Genomic DNA, 18,187 nt, shown 5'->3' on the forward strand with positions numbered 1-18,187 from the left:
CTAACTAAGCAATTATGTCTTCTCTAAATAACATGGCAAAAGAAAGTTCATCCCTACAAAATCATATAGTTTGGTCATGCTCCATTTTCATCACACAAGAATGCTCTCATCATGCACAACCCCGATGACAAGCCAAGGAATTGTTTCATACTTTAGTAATCTCAAACTTTTTCAACTTTCACGCAATATATGAGCGTGAGCCATTGATATAGCACTATGGGTGGAATAGAATATGATGATGGGGGTTATGTGGAGAAGACAAAAAAGGAGAAAGTCTCACATTGATGCGGCTAATCAACGGGCTAGGGAGATGCCCATCAATTGATGTCAATGCAAGGAGTAGGGATTGACATGCAACAGATGCACTAGAGCTATAAATGTATGGAAGCTCAACAAAAGAAACTAAGTGGGTGTGCATCCAACTTGCTTGCTCACGAAGACCTAGGGCATTTGAGGAAGCCCATTGTTGGAATATAGAAGACAAGTTCTATAATGAAAAATTCCCACTAGTATATGAAAGTGACAAAACAAGAGACTCTATATCATAAAGATCATTGTGCTACTTTGAAGCACAAGTGTGGAAAAAAAGGATAGTAGCATTGTCCCTCTTTATTTTATTTTATTTTGGGCCTTTCCTTTTTTTGGCATTTCTCTTTTTTTTGGGACAATGCTCTATGAATGATGATCATCACACTTCTATTTATTTACAACTCAATGATTACAACTCGATACTAGAACAAAATATGACTCTATATGAATGCCTCCGGCGGTGTACCGGGATGGGCAATGAATCAAGAGTGACATGTATGAAATAATATGCATGGTGGCTTTGCCACAAATACGATGTCAACTACATGATCATGCAAGGCAATATGATAATGATGAAGCGTGTTATGATAAACGGAACGGTGGAAAGTTGAATGGCAATATATCTCGGAATGGCTATGGAAATGCCATAATAGGTAGGTATGGTGGCTGTTTTGAGGAAGATATAAGGAGGTTTATGTGTGATAGAGCGTATCGTATCATGGGGTTTGGATGCACCGGCGAAGTTTGCACCAACTCTCAAGGTGATAAAGGGCAATGCACGGTACCGAAGAGGCTAGCAATGATGGAAGGGTGAGAGTGCGTATAATCCATGGACTCAACATTAGTCATAAAGAACTCACATACTTATTGCAAAAATCTACAAGTCATCAAAAACCAAGCACTACGCGCATGCTCCTAGGGGGATAGATCGATAGGAAAAGACCATCGCTCGTCCCCGACCGCCACTCATAAGGAGGACAATCAAAGAACACCTCATGTTTCAAATTTGTTACACAACGTTTACCATACGTGCATGCTACGGGACTTGCAAACTTCAACACAAGTATTTCTCAAATTCACAATTACTCAACTAGCACAACTTTAATATCACTACCTCCATATCTCAAAACAATCATCAAGCATCAAACTTCTCTTAGTATTCAACGCACTTATAAGAAAGTTTTTACTAATCTTGGATGCCTATCATATTAAGACTAATTTAACAATTTAAGCAAATTACCATGATGTTTTGTAGGACTCTCAAAATAATATAAGTGAAGCATGAGAGATCAATAATTTCTATAAAACAAAACCACCACCGTGCTCTAAAAGATATAAGTGAAGCACTAGAGCAAAAACTATATAGCTCAAAAGATATAAGTGAAGCACATAGAGTATTCTAATAAATTCCGAATCATGTGTGTCTCTCTCAAAAGTGTATTCAGCGAGGATGATTGTGGTAAACTAAAAGGCAAAGACTCAAATCATACAAGACGCTCCAAGCAAAACACATATCATGTGGTGAATAAAAATATAGCATCAAGTAAAGTTACCGATGGACGAAGACGAAAGAGGGGATGTCTTCCGGGGCATACCCAAGCTTAGGATTTTGGTTGTCCTTGAATTTTACCTTGGGGTGCCTTGGGCATCCCCAAGCTTAGGCTCTTGCCAATCCTTGTTCCATAATCCATCAAATCTTTACCCAAAACTTGAAAACTTCACAACACAAAACTCAACAGAAAATCTCATGAGCTCCGTTAGCGAAAGAAAACAAAACACCACTTCAAGGTACTGTATTGAACTCATTCTTTATTTATGTTGGTGTTAAACCCACTGTATTCCAACTTCTCTATGGTTTATAAACTCTTTTACTAATCATAGACTCATCAAAATAAGCAAACAACACACGAAAAACAGAATCTGTCAAAAACAGAACAGTCTGAAATAATCTGTATCTAACGCAAACTTCTGTAACTCCGAAAATTCTGATAAAATAGGAAATCCTAAATAATTTGTTTATTGATCTACTGCAATTGGAATTAGTATTTTATCACGTTCTGGTGATTTTAAACAATTGTTTTCGTGAACAGAAAGTTTCTGACTTTTTCAGCAAGATCAAATAACTATTATCCAAGAAGATCCTATAGGTTTTACTTTGCACACACACTAATTAAAACATAAAAACAAATCTAACCAGAGGCTAGATCAAATATTTATTCCTAAACAGGATCAAAAAGAAAAAAAGTAAAATAAAATTGGGTTGCCTCCCAACAAGCGCTATCGCTTAACGCCCCTAGCTAGGCATAAAAACAAGGATGGATCTAAGTATTATCATATTTGGCATGCAATCCATAAGTAGCTCTCATAATAGATTCATAAGGTAATTTTATTTTCTTTCTAGGAAAGTGTTTCATGCCTTTCCTTAACGGAAATTGGAATCTAATATTCCCTTCCTTCATATCAATAATTGCACCAATTGTTCTAAGGAAAGGTCTACCAAGAATAATAGGACATGAAGGATTGCAATCTATATCAAGAATAATAAAATCTACGGGCACATAATTCCTATTTGCAACAATAAGAACATCATTAATTCTTCCCATAGGTTTCTTGATAGTGGTATCCGCAAGATGCAAGTTTAAAGAACAATCATCAAATTCACGGAAACCTAGCAAATCACACAAAGTTTTTGTAATTGTGGAAACACTAGCACCCAAATCACACAAAGCATAGCATTCATGATCTTTAATTTTAATTTTAATAGTAGGTTCCCACTCATCATAAAGTTTTCTAGGGATAGAAACTTCCAACTCAAGTTTTTCTTCATAAGATTGTATTAAAGCATCAACGATATGTTTGGTAAAAGCTTTATTTTGACTATAAGCATGAGGAGAATTTAGCACGGATTGCAACAAGGAAATACAATCTATCAAAGAGCAATTATCATAATTAGATTCCTTGAAATCCAAAATAGTGGGTTCATTGATATCTAAAGTTTTAACCTCTTCAATCCCACTTTTACTAATTTTTGCATCAAGATCTAAAAACTCCGAATTTTTGGGACGCCTTCTAACTAAAGTTGACTCATCTCCAGTCCCATCATTATCAAGATTCATATTACAAAAAAAGATTTAATAGGAGACACATCAATAACTTTTAGATCTTCATCTTTATTCTCATAAAAAAATTCCGGTTTAGCGGCCATCTTATTAACTAAGGTGGCCTGCTTATCCGAAATTTTAACTATTAATTTTTCAAGATGAGCAATCTGAGATTTCAAACCATAAAATTCCTTAGACATATCATCGAGCTCTTTATTCATGTACCCCATAAAGCTTTTTTGTTCCTTAAGCTCGTTTCTAAAGAAATTATTATGCTCAAATTGTAAAGTCATAAAACTTCTGATGTAGCTTTCAATCTCTTCTAACCTTTTAAGGTGAAGATCACCAAATCTAGGTAGAGCCATGAGGGCAACAAGCAACAAGAGGCAAGCAAAAAGAGGCGAACGAAAAAGAGAAGGCGAATAAAACGGCAAGGGTGAAGTGGGGGAGAGGAAAACGAGAGGCAAATGGAAAATAATGTAATGCGAGGGATAAGAGTTTGTGATGGGTACTTGGTATGTCTTGCCTTGTGCGTAGACTCCCCGGCAATGGCGCCATAATTCCTTCTTGCTACCTCTTGAGCACTACGTTGGTTTTCCCTTGAAGAGGAAAGGGTGATGCAGTAAAGTAGCGTAAGTATTTCCCTCAGATTTTTAGAACCAAGGTATCAATCCAGTAGGAGCCCACGCTCAAGTCCCACGCACCTACACAAACAAACAAGAACCTTGCAACCAACGCGATAAAGGGGTTGTCAATCCCTTCACGGCCACTTGCAAAAGTGAGATCTGATAGAGATGATAAGATAATATTTTTGGTATTTTATAATAAAGAGAAAATAAAGATTGCAAAGTAAAATAAATGGTGATAGAAATAGCTTGTTGACGGGAGATTAATATGATGGAAAATAGACCCGGGGGCCATAGGTTTCACTAGTGGCTTCTCTCAAGAGCATAAGTATTACGGTGGGTAAACGAATTACTGTCGAGCAATTGATAGAATTGAGCATAGTTATGAGAATATCTAGGTATGATCATGTATATAGGCATCACGTCCGTGACAAGTAGACCGACTCCTGCCTGCATCTACTACTATTACTCCACACATCGACCGCTATCCAGCATGCATCTAGAGTATTAAGTTCATAAGAACGGAGTAACGCTTTAAGCAAGATGACATGATGTAGAGGGATAAACTCATGCAATATGATATAAACCCCATCTTTTTATCCTCGATGGCAACAATACAATATGTGTCGTTTACCCTACTGTCACTAGGATCGAGCACCGCAAGATTGAACCCAAAGCTAAGCACTTCTCCCATTGCAAGAAAGATCAATCTAGTAGGCCAAACCAAACTGATAATTCGAAGAGACTTGCAAAGATAACCAATCATACATAAAAGAATTCAGAGGAGATTCAAATATTGTTCATAGATAATCTTGATCATAAACTCACAATTCATTGGATCTCGACAAACACACCGCAAAAGAAGATTACATCGAATAGATCTCCAAGAGAATCAAGGAGAACTTTGTATTGAGATCCAAAGCGAGAGAAGAAGACATCTAGCTAATAACTATGGACCCGAAGGTCCGAGGTAAACTACTCACACATCATTGGAGAGGCTATGGTGTTGATGTAGAAGCCCTCCGTGATCAATGCCCCCTCCGGCGGAGCGCCGGAAAAGGCCCCAAGATGGGATATCACGGGTACAGAGAGTTGCGGTGTTGGAAATAGGGTTTTGGCTCCGTATATGATGTTTCCAGGGTATATGAGTATATATAGGCGAAATAGGTCGGTCAGGGGAGCTACGAGGGGCCCATGAGGGTGGGGGCGCGCCTCCCTGCCTTGTGGCCTCCTCGGTTGTTTCTTGACGTCCACTCCAAGTCCTCTGGATCACGTTTGTTCCGAAAATCACGTTCGCGAAGGTTCCATTCCGTTTGGACTCCGTTTGATATCCTTTTCCTTCGAAACACTGAAATAGGCAAAAAAAACAGCAATTTGGACTGGGCCTCTGATACGTCTCCAACGTATCTATAATTTTTTATTGTTTCATGCTATATTATATTCTGTTTTGGATGTTTAATGGGCTTCAATATACACTTTTATATTATTTTTGGGACTAACCTATTAACCGGAGGCCCAGCCCAGATTGCTGTTTTTGCCTATTTCGGTGTTTCGCAGAAAAAGAATATCAAACGAAGTCCAAACGGAATGAAACCTTCGGGAACGTGATTTTCGGAACGAACGTGATCCAGAGAACTTGGAGTCTACGCAAAGCAACAAACAAGGAAGGCACGAGGTAGGGGGCGCGCCTACCCTCCTGGGCGCGCCCTCCACCCTCGTGGGCCCCTCGTTGCTCCACCGACGTACTTCTTCCTCCTATATATACCTACGTACCCCCAAATGATCAGAACAGGAGCCAAAACCCTATTTCCACCGCCGCAACCTTCTGTACCCGTGAGATCCCATCTTGGGGCCTTTTCCGGCGCTCTGCCGGAAGAGGCATTGATCACGGAGGGCTTCTACATCAACACCATAGCCTCTCCAATGATGTGTGAGTAGTTTACCTCAGACCTTCGGGTCCATAGTTATTAGCTAGATGGCTTCTTCTCTCTCTTTGGATCTCAATACCATGTTCTCCTTGATCTTCTTGGAGATCTATTCGATGTAATCTTCTTTTGCAGTGTGTTTGTCGAGATCCGATGAATTGTGGGTTTATGATCAAGATTATCTATGAACAATATTTGAATCTTCTCTGAATTCTTTTATGTATGATTGGTTATCTTTGCAAGTCTCTTCGAATTATCAGTTTGGTTTGGCCTACTAGATTGATCTTTCTTGCAATGGGAGAAGTGCTTAGCTTTGGGTTCAATCTTGCGGTGTCCTTTCCCAGTGACAGCAGGGGCAGCAAGGCACGTATTGTATTGTTGCCATCGAGCATAAAAGGATGGGGTTTATATCATATTGCATGAGTTTATCCCTCTACATCATGTCATCTTACTTAAAGCATTACTCTGTTCTTATGAACTTAATACTCTAGATGCATGCTGGATAGCGGTCGATGTGTGGAGTAATAGTAGTAGATGCAGAATCGTTTTGGTCTACTTGTCGCGGACGTGATGCCGATATACATGATCATACCTAGATATTCTCATAACTATGCTCAATTCTATCAATTGCTCGACAGTAATTCGTTTACCCACCGTAATACTTATGCTCTTGAGAGAAGCCACTAGTGAAACCTATGGCCCCCGGGTCTATTTTCTATCATATTAATCTTCCAATACTTAGTTATTTCCATCGTCGTTTATTTTACTTTGCATCTTTATTTACTCTTTATTATAAAAATACCAAAAATATTATCTTATCATATCTATCCGATCTCACTCTCGTAAGTGACCGTGAAGGGATTGACAACCACTTTATCGCGTTGGTTGCGAGGTTCTTGTTTGTTTGTGTAGGTGCGTGGGACTCGCGCGTGGTCTCCTACTGGATTGATACCTTGGTTCTCAAAAACTGAGGGAAATACTTACGCTACTTTACTGCATCACCCTTTCCTCTTCAAGGAAAAACCAACGCAATGCTCAAGAGGTAGCAGCCTCCGGTTAATAGGTTAGTCCCAAAAATAATATAAAAGTGTATAATAAAGCCCATTAAACATCCAAAACAGAATATATAATAGCATGGAACAATCAAAAATTATAGATACGTTGGAGACGTATCAAAAGCGCATGAAGAAACTCCATGCAGATGGGCTTTTGGAATCACTTGATTATGAATCACTTGATGCTTGCGAACCATGCCTCATGGGCAAGATGACTAAGATTCCGTTCTTTGAAACAATGGAACGAGCAACAGATTTATTGGAAATTATACATACTGATGTATGCGGTCCGATGAGTGTTGAGGCTCGCGGCGGGTATCGTTATTTTCTGACCTTCACAAATGATTTAAGCAGATATGGGTATATCTACTTAATGAAACACAAGTCTGAAACATTTGAAAAGTTCAAAGAATTTCAGGGTGAAGTGGAAGATCATCGTAACAAGAAAATAAAGTTTCTACGATCTGATCGCGGAGGCGAATATTTGAGTTACGAGTTTGCTCTTCATTTAAAACAATGTGGAATAGTTTCGCAACTCACGCCACCTGGAACACCACAGCGTAATGGTGTGTCCGAACGTCGTAACCGTACTTTATTAGATATGGTGCGATCTATGATGTCTCTTACCAATTTACCATTATCATTTTGGGGTTATACATTAGAGACGGCTGCATTCACATTAAATAGGGCACCATCTAAGTTCGTTGAGACGACATCATATGAACTGTGGTTTAGCAAGAAACCTAAGTTGTCGTTTCTTAAAGTTTGGGGTTGCGATGCTTATGTGAAAAAGCTTCAGCCTGATAAGCTCGAACCAAAATTGGAGAAGTGCATCATCATAGGATACCCAAAAGAAACTGTTGGGTACACCTTCTATCACAGATTTGAAGGCAAGATATTTGTTGCTAAGAATGGATCCTTTCTAGAGAAGGAGTTTCTCTCAAAAGAAGTGAGTGGGAGGAAAATAGAACTTGATGAGGTAGTTGTACCTTCTCTTGAATTGGAAAGTAGTTCATCACAGAAATCAGTTCCAGAGATGCCTACACCAGTTAGTGAGGAAATTAATGATGATGATCATGAAACTTCAGATCAAGTTACTATCAAACATTGTAGGTCAACCAGAGTGCGTTCCGCACCAGAGTGGTACGGGAATCCTGTTCTGAAAGTCATGTTACTAGACCATGACGAACCTACGAACTATGAGGAAGCGATGATGAGCCCAGATTCTGCAAAATGGCTTGAGGCCATGAAATCTGAGATAGGATCCATGTATGAGAACAAAGTATGGACTTTAGTTGACTTGCCCAATGATCAGCAAGCCATAGAAAATAAATGGATTTTCAAGAAGAAGACTTACGCTGATAGTAATGTTACTGTCTACAAAGCTTGACTTGCTGCAAAAGGTTTTCGACAAGTTCAAGCAGTTGACTACGATGAGACCTTCTCACCTATAGAGATGCTTAAGTCTGTCCGAATCATGTTAGCAATTGCCGCATTTTATGATTATGAAATTTGGCAAATGGATGTCAAAACTGCATTCCTTAATGGATTTCTTAAAGAAGAGTTGTATATGATGCAACCAGAAGGTTTTGTCGATCCTAAATGTGCTAACAAAGTATGCAAGCTCCAGCGATCCATTTATGGACTGCTGCAAGCCTCTCGGAGTTGGAATATACGCTTTGATAGTGTGATCAAAGCATATGGTTTTATACAGACTTTTGAAAAAGTATGTATTTTACAAGAAAGTGAGTGGGAGCTCTGTAGCATTTCTAATATTATATGTGGATGACATATTGTTGATTGGAAATGATATAGAATTTCTGGATAGCATAAAAGGATACTTGAATAAGAGTTTTTCTATGAAAGACCTCGGTGAAGCTGCTTACATATTGGGCATCAAGATCTATAGAGATAGATCAAGACGCTTAATTGGACTTTCACAAAGCACATACCTTGACACGATTTTGAAGAAGTTCAAAATGGATCAGTCAAAGAAAGGGTTCTTGCCTGTGTTACAAGGTGTGAAGTTGAATGAGACTCAATGCCCGACCACTGCAGAAGATAGAGAGAAAATGAAAGTCATTCCCTATGCCTCAGCCATAGGTTCTATCATGTACGCAATCCTGTGTACCAGACCTGATGTGTGCCTTGCTATAAGTTTAGCATGGAGGTACCAAAGTAATCCAGGAGTGGATCACTGGACAGCAGTCAAGAACATCCTGAAATACCTAAAAAGGACTAAGGATATGTTCCTCGTTTATGGAGGTGACAAAGAGCTCGTCGTAAATGGTTACGTCGATGCTAGTTTTGACACTGATCCGGATGACTCTAAGTCACAAACCGGATACATATTTATATTGAATGGTGGAGCTATCAGTTGGTGCAGTTCCAAGCAGAGCGTCGTGGCGGGATCTACGTGTGAAGCGGAATACATAGTTGCTTCGAAAGCAGCAAATGAAGGAGTTTGGATGAAGGAGTTCATATCCGATCTAGGTGTAATACCTAGTGCATCGGGTCCAATGAAAATCTTTTGTGACAATACTGGAGCAATTGCCTTAGCGAAGGAATCCAGATTTCACAAGAGAACCAAGCACATCAAGAGACGCTTCAACTCCATCTGTGATCAAGTCAAGGAGGGAGACATAGAGATTTGCAAAATACATACGGATCTGAATGTTGCAGACTCATTGATAAGCCTTTTCCACGAGCAAAACATGATCAGCACCAAGACTCCATGGGTGTTAGAATCATTACAATGTAATCTAGATTATTGACTCTAGTGCAAGTGGGAGACTGAAGAAAATATGCCCTAGAGGCAATAATAAAGTTGTTATTTATATTTCCTTATATCATGATAAATATTTATTATTCATGCTAGAATTGTATTAACCGGAAACTTGATACATGTGTGAGTACATAAAACAAAGTGTCCCTAGTATGCCTCTACTTGACTAGCTCGTTAATTAAAGATGGTTGAGTTTCCTGACCAGACATGTGTTGTCATTTGATGAACAGAATCACATCATTAGGAGAATGATGTGATAGACAAGACTCATCCGTTAGCCTAGCATAATGATCGTTAAGTTTTATTGCTATTGCTTTCTTCATGACTTATACATATTCCTTTGACTATGAGATTATGGAACTCCCGAATACCAGAGGAACACCTTGTGTGCTATTAAACGTCGCAATGTAATTGGGTGATTATGAAGATGCTCTACAGGTGTCTCCTAAGGTGTTTGTTAGGTTGGCACAGATCGGGATTAGGATTTGTCACTCCGAATATCGGAGAGGTATCTCTGGGCTCAGCGAGAAGGAAGAAGTCTGGCATGAAGCCAGGGCGGTACTGGTAATAGTGTCCGAGCATGTGCGGCCCGTTGATGCGGCGGAAGCGACGAAGGAAGCTGTCGTCGGCGTTCACGCGGCGCCACGGCTTGCATGTCGCGGCTGCGCATATGAGGCTCACGGCCGTCCCGACGCGCAGGAGGATGCGCTCCAGGAGATCATTGGCGGCTCCGTGTCTACGCCCCCAGCAATCCGCCGGCGCCTCCGCCTCCGCCAATCGCTCGATTCATTTCCCATATTTTGTTCCTCTTTCGTTTGTTTGTGCAATACTGAAGTACAGTATAATATAGTAGGCTCTTGGACAATTAAGGCAAACCTAGGACATCAATTAAGGCAAATCCTAACTGAATCTCCAGGGGGTAAATCTAGAAATTGACGGGAGAAGTAACATTCTCCTCGTCCATGTGCACAAGAGGAGCTGGACTAAGAGTTTGATCTGTCATGGTTCCATTCCGTTCCACAACTAGTTGTGTCAACATTAATTTACTTCCTGAGCGAGGACTTTAGCTTCATTAATGCATTTTATGTCTTGCAAAAATTTTGTAAAAAAACTGATGACTCCTTTGATTCAAAGGATTTCCATAGGAATTTTCGAGGATTAGAATCCTTATGATTTTTGTCTATGTTGATTGTTTGATTCATATGATTGAATCACATAGGATTTTTTGCTAAGGATTTTCTGTACTACTTCCCATAGCATTTCTAGCTTCCGCTCAAACCTCTTTGAAAGAATCCTTTAATTTTCCTATGATGCAATCCCCAAAATTCTGTAGGAATGAGATGTGCATGACATTTTAATTCTATATTTTTTCTATTCCCACGTTTTTATAATCCTGCAAAACAAAGAGGCACCGATTGTATAGCATGGTAACAGCTATGCACTTGCGAAAATATCATTAAAACTATAATACTATGTAATAAAAACAAAGAAGTGTCACACATGGTGAAAGCAGAACAGGCATTATAAGGGCATCTCCAGCGCCCATACTCAAAATGGACACACTATTTATTCGTGGAACAATCTGGACTAGTCCGCAGACACAAATAAGGGAGCCGGCCATCCAACCTTGTTCCCTAAACATCCGGCCATGTTTTTTCTAAGCCTGCAACACTCAAAATAATTACAGAAAAAATCACAATTCATTCATAAATAACATGCAAATATCCGTAGAACAATAATAATTCAAATATAAAGATCACATCCGAGATAACCAGATGTTCAAAAAGTTTCGAACTCATAAATTCCAAATTCAACGTTACTCGAGTCAGATTGGCACATGTCATCCCACACACTATGCCCCTTGAGTTTTATCCAGCAATTTATGAATGTAAATGGTCTGCCCTCAGTTTTGTGGTACAGCACAGCAGCACGTCTGTCCTATACAATGTGATGATTATCATGTTCCAACATTGAGTGAATTAATGAATTGACCAACATATAGAGCAACAAGAAGCAAAACTTATAATCTTCATGGTTGCCAAGCCTCGTTGGCCACATTCTCTTCACTTGTGCAATCACACAACAATACTTCATGACAAAGCTGGAGATGTTGTATCACCGATGGGCTAGCGACTTCACATTGTGTTCATAAATCACGTGCAAGTCATAGGGCGCGAAGTGTTTTTTTCCAAAAAGGTCAAGCCCCTTTGCCTCATGCCTGCAAAAGTTCGCATATGCGACCTTCCATGCATCGCACAACTACTCCTCCATCACAAGTACCCCGTCATCTTGCTTACTCTATGAAACAACCAGAAGGTAAAAAAACTCAATGACATTTGACCAAACACCTATCGGGCGTGGTCTCTGCCATGTACGACATCAACAATGGGCGGGGGGGGGGGGGGGGGGGGGGTACCTGGCTGCGGACAGATCCGTAGTGGATGGCGGCGTAGTACAGGATGGGCAGGTGCGTGGGTGGGGGCTTGATAACCCACAAGTATAGGGGATCAATTGTAGCCTTTCTCGATAAGTAAGAGTGTCGAACCCAACGAGGAGCTAAAGGTAGAACAAATATTCTCTCAAGTTCTATCGACCACCGATACAACTCTACGCGCAGTTAACGTTTGCTTTACCTAGAACAAGTATGAAACTATAAGTACTTTATAGGTGTGATAGGATAGGTTTGCAAGATAATAAAGAACATGTAAATAAAAGTTAGGGGTTGTTTAGATAAAGAAACAACTAAGTTAGTTTTAGTAGAGAGGTTTTTGTCACAAGAAAGTTATTTATCCCTAGGCAATCGATAACTAGACCGGTAATCATTATTGCAATTTTATATGAGGGAGAGGCATAAGCTAACATACTTTCTCTACTTGGATCATATGCACTTATGCTTGAAACTCTAGCAAGCATTCGCAACTACTAAAGATCATTAGGGTAAGACTCAACCATAGCATTAAAGTAACAAGTCCTCTTTACTCCCATACGCAACAACCTACTTACTCGGGTTTAAGCTTATGTCACTCTAACAACTCACCATAAGCGAATCATGAACATATTGCAAACCCTACAGCGGGGATCCCTCACGCTTGCGCGACACCGAGAGCACCAATAATAAAACATACAACCCAAACCAATCATGATCATCAATCAACCCATATGACAAAACAAATCTACTCAAACATAATAGGATAGCCATACATCATTGGAAAAATATATATAGCGTTGAGCACCATGTTTAAGTAAGTATTACAGTAGGTAAAAGAGAGGTTACACCACTGCATAGAGTGGGAGAGAGTTGGTGATGACGGCGACGAAGTTGTTGGTGTAGATCGCCGTCACGATGATGGCCCCGGCAGCGTTCCGGCGCCACCGGGAGAGAGCCCCCTCCTTCTTCTTCCTTGACCCCCCCCCCCCTAGATGGGAGGAGGGTTTCGCCTCTGGTCCATGGCCTCCATGGCGGCGGAGGGGCGGGAGCCCCTCCGAGATTGGATCTCTCTCTCTCTCTGTTTCTTTCTGTTTCCGCGTTCCCAGATTATGGCCTTTCATCGTTTCTTAAATTCTGAAGATCCGTAACTCCGATTGGGCTGAAATTTTAACATGATTTTTATCCGGATATTAGCTTCCTTGCGTTCGAAGGGCACCTCCAACCGACCTTCGGGGTGGCCACAAGGCCCCTAGCCGCGCCCTGGGTAGGGGGGCGCGCCTCAAGGGCTTGTGGGCCCCTCGGGCACCGCCTTGCGTTGATTCCACTTCCCAAAATTCACATATATTCCAAAAAAAACTCCGTAAGTTTTTATCGCGTTTAGACTCAGTTTGATATGGATTTTCTGCGAAACAAAAAACATACAGCAAACAGGAACTGGCACTGGGCACTGGATCAATATGTTAGTCCCAAAAATAATATAAAAAGTTGCCAAAAGTATATGAAAGTTGTAGAATATTTGCATGAAACAGTCAAAAATTATAGATACCACGGAGGCGTATCAGGGCTATAGACGTTCGGAGATGCCTGGTCGGCGGTCGGAGAGGTACAACTGTAGCGTCGGTCGAGGAGGGTGTGGATGCAGAGTAAGTGGAGAGGAGAGGCGGAGTGGTATAAAAGTGATCTGGAAGGGTTTTTTTGGGTGGCCCAGGGGTGTCGTATTTCTACATGGCGGAGGTCGGACAACCCGCAAACCTCCCCCCAATTTGCGTCTGGTTTGCGGGAATTCAGAAAATGGACCACAGACAAATAGGAGTCTGTGTTGGATGGCAAAATACATCCGGAAAGCTTAGTCCAGACGTATGTGAACGTTTTGAGGGTCCGCATCGAGATGCCCTAAGCTAAAACGTTGCATTATTCACGATAAATCTCTTCTCGTCCTTTCGAAATAATCACATACTTGATAATCACAATTTACAAATTTGTTTTTGTGCACATATGTATGTTCCATACTGATTTTTAAGGTGGGAACTAATGTTGGGTTATCTTATGATCTTATTTTTCTTTCGCTAGATAATTACCCATGCGTTGTAATGTGTCTATAATTTTTTATACACAATATTCTTCATTACATGCCTAAAAATGGACTTTAGCAGCAAATTAAATTAGTGTTCAATAAAAAAAACCAACACTTCTTGGTTTTACCAAAGAATACATGATTTCATTTAGTATACTAATAAGACATGCGTGGTTTCCATTGGAAAACCTGAGATGTGTAGAAAAATCAAAATGGAGGTGATATACTTAGTGGGGGTTGGACAAAGGCGAGACTGAAATGTTGGTGTGTGAATTAGGGAACCTTACGCCTTTTTGTAGATATATATAGTATAAATAAAGATACAATGTTTACACATGCAACTGCGGAATCATAATCATGGGGCGCGGCTATGTATCGCTTGTAGTGTGATACATACATGAGGCATGATGTCGTCCCCGTCCGGCGTTGCTCTCGTTGCGCCAATCCAGGAATACCAGCTCCCATCAACCGCGCTATCTGTTTAAAAAAACATACAATCGACGTGGTCCCCTAAAAGGTGGTGTTTACGTATTGTAAAAAAATGCACTTTGTACATGGATACTTAAAAGATCTTTTTCCCTTTTAAAAAATAGTGTATTTGGGGTTAAAATGCTAATAATTTTCACATGACTTTCAAACATTGCTCACATATTTTTAACAAAAAATGCACAATTTTAAATGTCCACACATATGAAAAAGTTTATTTATCATGCATTTGAAAAATGTTCAACGTGCATTAGAAAGGTTCAACATGTATTCATGGTGTTTTTAAAAACTGTTCATGTATAATTTGTTTTGTAAAAATGAATTTATCATAAACTTCTTTATGAGAAAATATAAAGAAAAATAAAACAGAAATGTGGAAAGGAAACTGGAAAATAAAGAAAAAGGATAAGGAAATGAAAATAAATATAAAATATAAAGATGGAAAAATGAATAAAAAAGGAAAGCTGAAGAAGAAAAAGGAAAACCGCTGAAGATAACCCTAGTGAAGTACACTTGCAACACAGGTGATCGAGCGAGCCGCTTGGAACGAAAAAAAAAACTATCAGCTGACCGAGGGCATGTACAATAGTGCTATCTTAGGAGTGTCACGTAGGATAAATGTTGAGTTAGAGGAGAAAGAAATCATAAGAAAAGACTTGTCTTCTCTTATTTAAGAGATGATCTCTTAGCACAATATGCTTCACCATATTTTTAGGAATAGCTAGTTATTGAAAAAAGACTAAGATATAACTCATTGTAGACATACTTTTTTGTCATCTCTAAATGACATACAAAATTTAAAATAAAACTTTCTTATCAACCATTGTACATGCTTCGAGCCGCGTAAGTATTAGCCAGCAATATTGCTAGCAACCAGCGACACACCATGATCTTTTTCTAGGGAACACCGGGGATCGTTGCGATAATTATGACCGTGCCTTTTTTTTAGACAAATTTATGGCCATGCCTGAACCGTGCAAACGAGCTGGGCTTGGGTTATTAAATTCGTGGACCGGACAGGGATTTGCGGAGCTGAACTCGGCCTGGTCAAGCAGCAAGCCCGTTACGCAAGCACGTCCGTCTCTCGGCTTTGCCGCGCGCGGCAGCGACATCAGATTGTTTAGTACCACCTCGCCTAGCGAGGGCGGAGGAGTCCGTGGAGAATGCTACAAAAGGAGGGCCGCGGCTACGCTCCCGTTTAGGCACCTCTACGCCATTTGGCCAAATGAGGTCAAGTGCAGCATTTATGAAGTCAAGATTTGTTTGCCACTTGTTTGTCATTAAGCTTCTGAGTATCTTTGCCATCTTACTGGCTAGTGATGAAAGGTCAAAATTACTCTGAAGCTTAATGAGGACATGTGACCAATGCATTTTGAACAGGGGACCTCGACCATTCGGCTCCGATGGTCGCTGAGGTTTGAGAGCACAGTTCTTTTAATTAAAATCTCAGAAGGGGAACATTACAATTTTATGTGTCTGATCAGACGAAAATTGAAAACTGATGAAGATAGTCGGTGGTAATCTTGATGGCGGAAATAGCACTCTTTTTTAATTAAGCTAAAAGTAACCGATCTTTTTTTACAACTACCTCTTTTCTACACCGCGTATAAGATTTGTGTCAAGTCAAATTTTGATCAACATTTATATTAAAAAGGAATCAACATCTACAATACTCCCTCCGTTCACTTTTGTAAGTCATTTCAGACAACTCAAAATAGCCTGTTTTGCACATTGCCTAAAATGTCTTCAAGGTCTTTTTATACAGAGAGTAGCAAATATGTATAATATAAAACTACATTCATAATGAACCTAATAATATTGATCTGACATAGACATGTTGATACTTTTTCTTAAGTTTGATCAAACTAAAGACACTTTGAATTCAGATAAAATTTATATGCAGACTGAAAAGGACCGGTGGGAGTACGATATATGAGAGAAGCCTCTCAAACTTGTCAAAGAGTTCACTTTGCAACCACACAATTCGATTTGGTTTAGTTTATCTCAGTTTCGTCTTTTATCAGACAATAGGTGTCTAAAAACATATGTACATTTTAGTTGACAATTTACCAAATTGTTCACTATATTATGCTTGATTTACTGGAATTTGCTCAAAATTTACAATGTTGAATTTTGAATGTATAATTTGAACTTGAAATTCAAGCATAATAAAATGCAAGAAGTAGAACCTTCTCAAAAGATTAGTAAATCATTTGCCAATATGATTAAATTTTGGATAAAATTGACATGTCGTTTAAGGGAAACTTGTTTTAGTTTCGAGTTCAAATTTGGCGTTCAAACAAACGATACTATTGTTTAAATAATATAGTAGATCAGGATAATTCAACAACGAGCCTGGTTAAACTTTAGCTAAATTGTTTGCGAGAAAATCATTATTGTTAGTTTTAGTTTTTTTAGGAGAAATACCACATGTCCATTCATAACATGATACAGGTAAAATACACATGGCTTCTCCGTAGACAAGTCCAGGGAAACACCTCACCATAGAGAATTACTGGAAACATCCCAGTCAAAGAGAAATAACAAACAAGTCCTTCTGGATTCCTGCAACCACAACCATTCCCGCTCACCCATTCTAACTGCAGTCGTCGTCGTCGTCGAAGCAACTGCCGGACTAGAGGAACGCGGAGCACCACGTAGCTAAGATCCAAGGAAGTGCCAAGGACAGGCACGTGTCGTTGTGGATCGTCGGCCGGGGAAACCCCACACCACCTGGATCCAGACCTCGACGTGCCCGAACAACATCTCTGCACCCGACGAACCCTGGATCCACCACCATTTTCCATAACTCAAACTCTAGGAGAGTTACCTTCTGAACAAGACCGACACCGCTAGACCGACCATCTCCTATACAGACACTTCCAGCTCCACCGTGACGCTGGAGAAGGCGCCAACGTGACGCGGACGGAGTGGAAGAACAAATTTCCATGGCGTGGCCTCCACCGTAGCCTAGAAGACCCTGCCTGGAAAATCTATCTCTGCCGGTCCGAATGAACGGCAGAGCGACAGATCCATGACTTATCGAGCAACGACGTCGAGGCGGCGGCATAAAAAACTTTATTCGCAACGGCGACCTCGGCACCGACCGAGAACCGTCGCCCAACACAACATGCCGGTTGAAAGGACCCGGGGCTCCCCCACTCCGCCGCCGCCGGAGCGGCGAGAGGAGAGCCCACGACTTCGCCAGCGGTGGACAAGGAAAGCTTGTTCTCCTTCTTTTGCCTATGTTGGGGAGAGAGAGGAGAAAGTGGAACAGCCAAAACTTCTATTTTAGTTTTTGGGAGTGAGAAAATGATGACATGACAGAGAAGATAGATAAAACATGTGATACACTGCTGGCTAGGAAAAAAATGTCAAATAGATCAAACTAATTTAAT

This window comes from Aegilops tauschii, chromosome 2 (genome assembly GCF_002575655.3).
Source record: "Aegilops tauschii subsp. strangulata cultivar AL8/78 chromosome 2, Aet v6.0, whole genome shotgun sequence".
Lineage (NCBI taxonomy): Eukaryota > Viridiplantae > Streptophyta > Magnoliopsida > Poales > Poaceae > Aegilops > Aegilops tauschii.